Raw genomic sequence first — 9016 nt, 5'->3', positions numbered from 1 at the left:
GCCGAGAGGAGGGAGGAAACATTAAGAGCCCGAACCGCGAGGGCCGAGGCCTTGTACGAGGCCTGGAAGACAGAAGCTGAGAAGCGGTCCATCTTATTGGGGAGAGCTGGCTTAGGGGGTGGGGGGGGGGGGCAGTAATCCTCCCTGCGAGGGGTTAAGGTGTCTGGCAATCGAGGGCTCGATGGTGGGAGGGTCGCCCATACCACACGTTGCCATGTCCTTCAATGCCTTGTCCAGACCCGCTAAGCCGTGCTTAAGATCGAGCGGGTCTCTCCAGTAGTGGCGCATGTGCTTAGCGCACGCGGGGAGGACCGGCATGAGCTGCTTCCTAGGACCGGGAGGGGGCCCCAGGAGCTTGCCGCCATATACATCCCTCTCTTGGTCGGCGGCATTCTGGAGGGCCGGCCATTCAATGCCGAGACGAGCGGTCCGCTCGCTCACACACCTCGAGAAGGACCGCGTGCGGCAGTGTAGCCGAGCCGCTAACCGGGGCAGCTTGGGCGGACGGGATGGATTCCTCGTCGTCCGAGCCATCAAGTATAGCGGGGTCCTCGTCCTCGCCTGAGCCGGGCGGCTCATAGTCGAGCGAGGAAGCACCGGGAAGAAATTCCTTGAGTAAACACTCAGACTGGTCAGCCCAGCTGAGAGAAGGCAAGCTCTGGGAGGCCCCCGGAGCTGCAGCTTTTTCACCTACTCCCACATCCGAATCGTACTGATCATCCGGCGTCGGAGAAGCTTCCTAGGCAGGGCGAGGCAATGGCTGCAGTTTTCCAGAAGTAAAAGCGCTTCTTCAGCGTGCTTTAATCCCGTGCAAACCACGCAAAAGGGATGGGTATCCCTCGCGGCGATGAGTGAACCGCAGGCGGCAGGACATGCACGCGACTGCGGATCAGACGGGTTACCAGGACCGGAGGCCATACTAACAGTTTGTTTGTGATCCATGGGAGAGGTGAAAGCTAAGACGCAGGCGGGCAGCCTGAGCGAATCCAGGTAGCGAGCGTGGGTGGCTTGCAACCAGAAAACAATCACAACTGAACGTAACCGATTGACAATCACGCCAGGCGGAGGCTGATCGAAGATGATATATCCTCCTGTTGACTGTAGTGAAGTCAACAAAACACGTTGAGCAGCGAAGCAAAGAGGTCGCGAGAAGCGAATAACAACTGAGGTAAGATAGCGCGTGCTAGTGTTTTATATACTTGGTAAGGGGCGGGTCCCTTACCGGGCATTGGTCACGCGCTTCTGTCTGTCAGGCCAGACTTGGTGCAATTGGATGCTTCTGCAGAGGTCAGGTGCGGATGCCCTTCCCATAGGTGGATCTCGAAACGAGATGATGAAAGAGAACGAATATATCGTCCTGTGGAATCATTCATTCACAGACAGCTTACGAAGATGTTCAACTAATAAAGATCTTCATCGCTGGCAAAAATATGATGCATTTGAAGATTTGCTTTCACTTGACTGACTGTACTGTAGGTCCACTGCCACTTCATCTAACGCTCTTGATGTCCTTAAATCTTCCTGTGCCTGTACAATGGCGCCATCTAGTGGACAACTTAGGGGCGACATGTAGGATTTTTGAGGAACAACAGCACTGGGCAGAGCTTCCGCTCTCAGTGTTAGATAATTCTGTTGTTTTTGATTTTTTTGATTTTTTAGATTTTTTATTTTTGAAACAAACACGGGGATAACCTTTTTTGAATGTGTGAGAGGTTGATTGTGCAAACTGTGAAGAGACTGTGGTTGAGCACTTTTCAACAGTGTTAGGGCACTTTTTGGCAGTGAATTTCCCCCTAGTTCTGAAACTAGAAGCTGGGAGGGGAAATTTTGTATGGACCACACCTGAACTTGTGACGAGTCCATGTTGAACTGAGGTTGGGCACCCGAACGAGGGAAAAGGGGCCCTCGAGTTGAGAACTTCCTCTTTTTGGGTAAAGCGGGGGGAAAACTCAAACCTGTGTCCAATGGGCTGGCCGCCCGAAAACCTGGACAGAGAAGCCCCTGGGGCTGCACATCAGGTATGCCTCTTCCTCTTCCCGTCCGACGGGGTAGAGTTGTTGGGCTTTTTCGCTGCGGCCGCAGCGAAAGACGCCTTACCCCAGGGCTTAGGATGGGTGGCCTGCTGCGAGCCTTGGGTCTGGCCGTGTTGTGGTACGGCCGTACCGTGGCCGGGGCCTGAGGGGGCCGTGCGGGGGGCTGATGCGGAGTGGCCTTTCTAGGCAGGCACAGTTTAAATCATCTAATCCTCCTTTTTCTTGTCATCGCACCGCTGTTGCATAAGGGCAACAGCAGGGCCGAAAAGAGCCTGGCCCGGTTCCACCGGCGCTCCTGCTATGCGGCGTTTCTCGCTGTCGCGCAGACCAGAGAGATTGAGCCAGAGGGCGCATTCCCCCATGATGGATAAGGCCATAGAACGTCCGCCGGCTTGGACAGCCTGGCGGGCGTTGCGAAGGACCAGATCGTTGACGGTAACAATCTCCTTCCACAGCGTCGGAGATTGCACGCCTTTCTCCAGGTGCGAGCTCATATCCTCCAGCAGCTCCGCCTGGTAGGCCGAGAGGAGGGAGGAAACATTAAGAGCCCGAACCGCGAGGGCCGAGGCCTTGTACGAGGCCTGGAAGACAGAAGCTGAGAAGCGGTCCATCTTATTGGGGAGAGCTGGCTTAGGGGGTGGGGGGGGGGGGCAGTAATCCTCCCTGCGAGGGGTTAAGGTGTCTGGCAATCGAGGGCTCGATGGTGGGAGGGTCGCCCATACCACACGTTGCCATGTCCTTCAATGCCTTGTCCAGACCCGCTAAGCCGTGCTTAAGATCGAGCGGGTCTCTCCAGTAGTGGCGCATGTGCTTAGCGCACGCGGGGAGGACCGGCATGAGCTGCTTCCTAGGACCGGGAGGGGGCCCCAGGAGCTTGCCGCCATATACATCCCTCTCTTGGTCGGCGGCATTCTGGAGGGCCGGCCATTCAATGCCGAGACGAGCGGCCGCTCGCTCACACACCTCGAGAAGGACCGCGTGCGGCAGTGTAGCCGAGCCGCTAACCGGGGCAGCTTGGGCGGACGGGATGGATTCCTCGTCGTCCGAGCCATCAAGTATAGCGGGGTCCTCGTCCTCGCCTGAGCCGGGCGGCTCATAGTCGAGCGAGGAAGCACCGGGAAGAAATTCCTTGAGTAAACACTCAGACTGGTCAGCCCAGCTGAGAGAAGGCAAGCTCTGGGAGGCCCCCGGAGCTGCAGCTTTTTCACCTACTCCCACATCCGAATCGTACTGATCATCCGGCGTCGGAGAAGCTTCCTAGGCAGGGCGAGGCAATGGCTGCAGTTTTCCAGAAGTAAAAGCGCTTCTTCAGCGTGCTTTAATCCCGTGCAAACCACGCAAAAGGGATGGGTATCCCTCGCGGCGATGAGTGAACCGCAGGCGGCAGGACATGCACGCGACTGCGGATCAGACGGGTTACCAGGACCGGAGGCCATACTAACAGTTTGTTTGTGATCCATGGGAGAGGTGAAAGCTAAGACGCAGGCGGGCAGCCTGAGCGAATCCAGGTAGCGAGCGTGGGTGGCTTGCAACCAGAAAACAATCACAACTGAACGTAACCGATTGACAATCACGCCAGGCGGAGGCTGATCGAAGATGATATATCCTCCTGTTGACTGTAGTGAAGTCAACAAAACACGTTGAGCAGCGAAGCAAAGAGGTCGCGAGAAGCGAATAACAACTGAGGTAAGATAGCGCGTGCTAGTGTTTTATATACTTGGTAAGGGGCGGGTCCCTTACCGGGCATTGGTCACGCGCTTCTGTCTGTCAGGCCAGACTTGGTGCAATTGGATGCTTCTGCAGAGGTCAGGTGCGGATGCCCTTCCCATAGGTGGATCTCGAAACGAGATGATGAAAGAGAACGAATATATCGTCCTGTGGAATCATTCATTCACAGACAGCTTACGAAGATGTTCAACTAATAAAGATCTTCATCGCTGGCAAAAATATGATGCATTTGAAGATTTGCTTTCACTTGACTGACTGTACTGTAGGTCCACTGCCACTTCATCTAACGCTCTTGATGTCCTTAAATCTTCCTGTTACGACTCCGAGTCGAGTGTGAATTGAAATCGCTTCAGACGATTCAGTGCGTGCAGCAACTGAACAGATCATTCAAACTGATTCGCGAACCGATTTAGACAGATCTAACTTGTTGTTTGATGAAGTCTTTGAACAGAATCGACTCAAAAGAGTAATTCATTTGTGAATTGAGCATCGCTCAAGCCCAGAAAAAAAGATACAGCGCGCTTGGAAACTACGCATTTGACAACACATATTGCATTAAAATAAAGTAACGAGAGGAACGTCGCCCAACGTAACGAAGTAAAAGTACAGTTTTTTCATTAGAAATGTACTTGAGTTCAAGTAAAAGTACCCACATTTAAATCTACTCTTAAAAGTACAATTTTTCCAAAAAAGTTCTCAAGTAAATTTAATGAAGTAAATGTACTTCGTTACTACCCACCTCTGCCACTTATGAAATGCAGATGATGGGTGAAATGCAGGGAAAAGTGGTCAGAGCAAACCTGACTTCCTGTGTTTAACGTGGTTGAACATTTCCTCTCTTTGCTCTGTACAAGAGTTCATCGCTGTCTTGAGGGACCCGGGTTTCATATTCAAGTGTTTATTTACAGCTACACCATGATTATTCAGCTTTATCTCTGTAAGTATCTTTGAGTATTTTGAACAGCTTTTCATATGCTTTATTCCTGTAACTTTATTTCATGTATTCAGTCAAATGTTTGGACATACTGTGCTATATTCATTTCTCGATACATAAAAACTTGATTGCGTAATAATGATAAAGAATTAAAATATGTGTGACTTAAAAATGATTATTTGATTTTTTTATCTTGTAGATCTGCTCATTTGGTGTGAAGCTGCAGAGACTTTAACAGATCAACTAACAGATTTGGGGCAAAATGTGACCATAAACTGTGATCTTGATGAAGAAGAGGTTTATTGGTTTTTACTAAAACTTCAAGATTCTTCGGTTTTGATAATGCGCACTTTTCCAAACTCATCTCCATTTTACTTCAATAAAAGATCCATCCACAAATATTCAGTGAACTCTAAACATCATCTGTTCATAAATAATGTCACTATTGATGAGTTAGGAGTTTATTACTGCATGGGCACATCAGGCTCAGATCCAAAATTCAGCAATCCCACCAGACTACACATCATTGGTGAGTACACTTTTAGTCATATTGTTCTGTACAGTGATTATTTAGAGATTATTAACACATTGTAGCTTAAAGGAGAACTTGGTAACTTTTTTAACTTAATAAAACTGTCTAGAAATCATTTGGATGGTTAAACAACCTGTTCTGGTGATATTGGTGACTTTCCCCGCTCCCCCCAGCGTTCCCAGGCGGAAAACCAACCTTGCAACTTGGGGACTCCCGGCAAGATAGAAATTGGAAGTCTCGTGAGAAGCGAGAACGAGAGCGAGAACGAGCGCGAAACACGAATTGCTTTACGGCAATTCGACATAAACACACACGCATGTATGATGTATTACCAGATTACCCACCTCGGTAGACATAGCTCCACACGATACAGTTGGCTTGCTCCGATCAAAACAAACGCACATGAGCAGCGGTAGAGAGGGGGAGGAGGCCGCCGCAAGTGAGTTTTTTACGACCGTGTTGTGAAATATACGCCCCCCCACAGCTGTAGGGGGAGCTCATGGGGAAAACATGCGACAACAAAAGGAAAAATCAGCGAAGAAGTGACTAGAGTTCGCTAGAGTTCTCCTTTAATTCATTATTTACAGAACCAACTCCAGTAACTGAGTGCCAGAATCATACAGTCGTACAGTATATTCAGCAGAACCAGACGGTGGTGAAGTACATTCAGCAGAACCAGACGGAGGTGAAGTACATTCAGCAGAACCAGACGTCATGGCAGACTCTTACTCTCATATCTGCTCTGTTCAATGCTGTTTTGGTCATTGTGGTTATAGGTGAGTTTTCATCAGTGTAAGTAAAACTACACCAATAATTGCACCAATACCGATAAACTGATAGTTATTTTGTGTTATGGCTGATAACCGATAAAATGGCCCTCATTAAAATTCCACTATATTTAAATTTCAATCATTTTTACATTTAAAAGTGAATGTAGGCATCTCAACATTATAATTCATTTTGAGATTTGCTATAGATCACTTTTGACAGTGAACATAAATTATAAGTGTTTTTAAAGATTAACGTTAAGTGAGAGCTGGATGATGGCTTAAATAAATATACAGGAAATAAGCAAGCACAGTAAAAAATATCAACAGATATGATACATTATATCGCTAAAATCAGCCAATACAGTGTAGGGGTTGCATCTGTGAAAAGATCAACATAATGCTGTAAGTGTTTAATTGTTGAAACATACAGTACATTATTTCATTGTATTTCATTTATTTTATTCCATTCTCAGGACTTTTGAAGGTTTGTGCTGTTAGAAGGTCTGCAGAACAACAACTTCATAATACTGCACAGCCGATTTACAGCAACATCTAGATCCAAATCAATTACAGGTACATTATGTGATGTGTCCATCCACCCATCCCTCCATCCATCCATCCATCACTCTTTTCCTCTTTGTTCTTTCAGCATGCTGAGGTGGACAGTTCCATGCTGTGTACAAATATTCATCCCGTTCCAGTCGATAGCTCCTTTGTTACATTACAGCTACCAAAATAATACACACAAGCGTACAGCTGACCTCATACATAGCGGTAGATCAAGCACAGAACAAATAACTGAAGCTCTGGTGTTGTAGTGCACATGATAATAGGTGTGGCGTGTGGTTTGGTCTGCTTCAGAAAAAGTGTTGCATATAGACAAGTGTTCTGCACTTTAACCAAGTGAAGAGGTTTTCCTCTTTGTCTTCTGTGATGTTAACATTTGTGTAGGCTATTGGTGTTCTCAACAAGTGTGTGATATTTTATGATATGCTACATATGCTAATGCTAATATACTAATATTTCACAGCAACTTGAAAGCCATAAATATTTCAGCTAATATGCCATGTTCAACCATGTTTCTTATTGAATTAAAGTGTCATGCAATCCCCTGATTTCTGTATCATTTCTGGAGTTATCGTCACACTTCTGCAAAATGCTTTAAAATAGAAGTGTGACAGTTTGCAGAAAGGAACATGTGGAGGACGTGACAGCCACAAAATGTCTAGATCTAAGGTCAGCTGAGTAAGCTGGAACTGTGGCAGACATGAGGCACAGACAAATACAACAACACCAAAAACAACACTAAGCTACCAACTAATATTGATAGTTTTTCTGAACATCCTGTGAGTTTTAAAACAACCACAGTGCTGCTATATCTTTAATTCAGCAATAGTATTTCAATTTAAAGGCCCACTGAAGTTCCTTTGAAATGAGCAGCATTATTCAATGTGTTGATGTCATTTCCACTGAAACAGGAAGACAGAGTGAGAAATATTGAACAGCTCCTCCCCTTTTTTAAAACGGCCAATAGCGTTTAGTTTATATCAAAGTTCGGCCACATAGCTATTGAGCTCAGTAAAGACACAGTTTCTTTTTAATCTCTAACCGTTTCTCCTCCAAATCCCCTCCATATCACTTTATAATATAGCATTCTGTGCAGAATACATATGAGTCCGATACGTTTTCTGTTCTGCGGCGACTTGCACATAAGATCCGCTCTGTGTTGTCATGTCTCTAGACTGGAGAAGACTGTGTGCACTGTGGCGGTTCGTGTGACATTAACATGAAACCAGACTTCATTTACCCCAATGGAAAGCATATTTACACTGTCTGAATCGTTCTCTGAATCGTGCGGAGTGATGTCATCAAAATCACCGATCCATATTGGCGGAAGTGAGAGACTGTAAGTTTTGAATGCTTATATCTTCTCAATGTGAATTTCGTCATTGTTTTGGAGCACACTAGCTTATAGATAAACAGTAAGGCTTACATATAAAAGATCAATCAAAATTGACAATTCTTGTTTTTTTGTTTTGGAATATTGCAGTGTTTATTATAAATTGTTTATCTGTTCACATCATTATTTTTTGTAAATACATATGACCTCATAATCTTTAATCAAAATAACTTCCCCTCCCTCTTGCAATGACATCTCTCTGATGATGTTTTCTAGTGCGAGGGCGGGACAACCTGTCACTCACATGAGATCCACCAAAAGCAAACCACAACCATCCAACAATCCAATCAATTCTCCATGGACAAAATCAAGTCATTAGCAATCTCATTAGCAATCTCATTAGTAATCACGCCACCGCCCTTGTTCCGTTCCCACGGCTCTTGGCCCCGTCCTGCTTGCCACAGTCGAATTCTACAAAGCCCCTCCTTCCAAAAAGCATAGTGTGCTCTGATTGGCCAGCTGACCCAGTGCGTTGTGATTGCCCGAGCGTGCGTTGGAAATGTAACGCCCCTTACTACAATTGCAAGCTTCAGCTTCCAAAGCAATTATAAAGACTTTTTTTACCATAAAGACTAAAGACAGTTTTACCATATCAGTTCGAGCCCGGGTCGGATTCTGAAAATGTAGATGACCAATCGATCGGAACCTGATACTCGTATATATAGGATACTATGTTTGTAAACATAAATCCATATCTGCGCTTTTGATCATAAGAATAACAAACAATATGAGTTACTCTACACTGAACAAAACTCAGTCAATAGCTAATAACCTACTTTAAAAAATGTGACCCTGGATCACAAAACCAGTCACAAGTTGCATGGGTAGGCTATATTTGTGGCAATAGCCAACAATACATTGTACGGGTCAAAATTATTGATATTTGTTTTATGCCAAAAATCATTAGGATATTAAGTAAAGATTATGGTCCATGAAGATATTTTGTAAATTTCCTACCGTAAACATATAAATATTTATTTTTATGAGTGAATGCAGCAAAATCGCGAACATAAATGGACAACTTTAAATGCAATTTTTTGCACCCTCAGATTCCAGATT

Source organism: Squalius cephalus, assembly GCF_949319135.1.
Source record: "Squalius cephalus genome assembly, chromosome: 13".
Classification (NCBI taxonomy): Eukaryota; Metazoa; Chordata; class Actinopteri; order Cypriniformes; family Leuciscidae; genus Squalius; species Squalius cephalus.
This window is presented reverse-complemented; position numbering follows the sequence as displayed.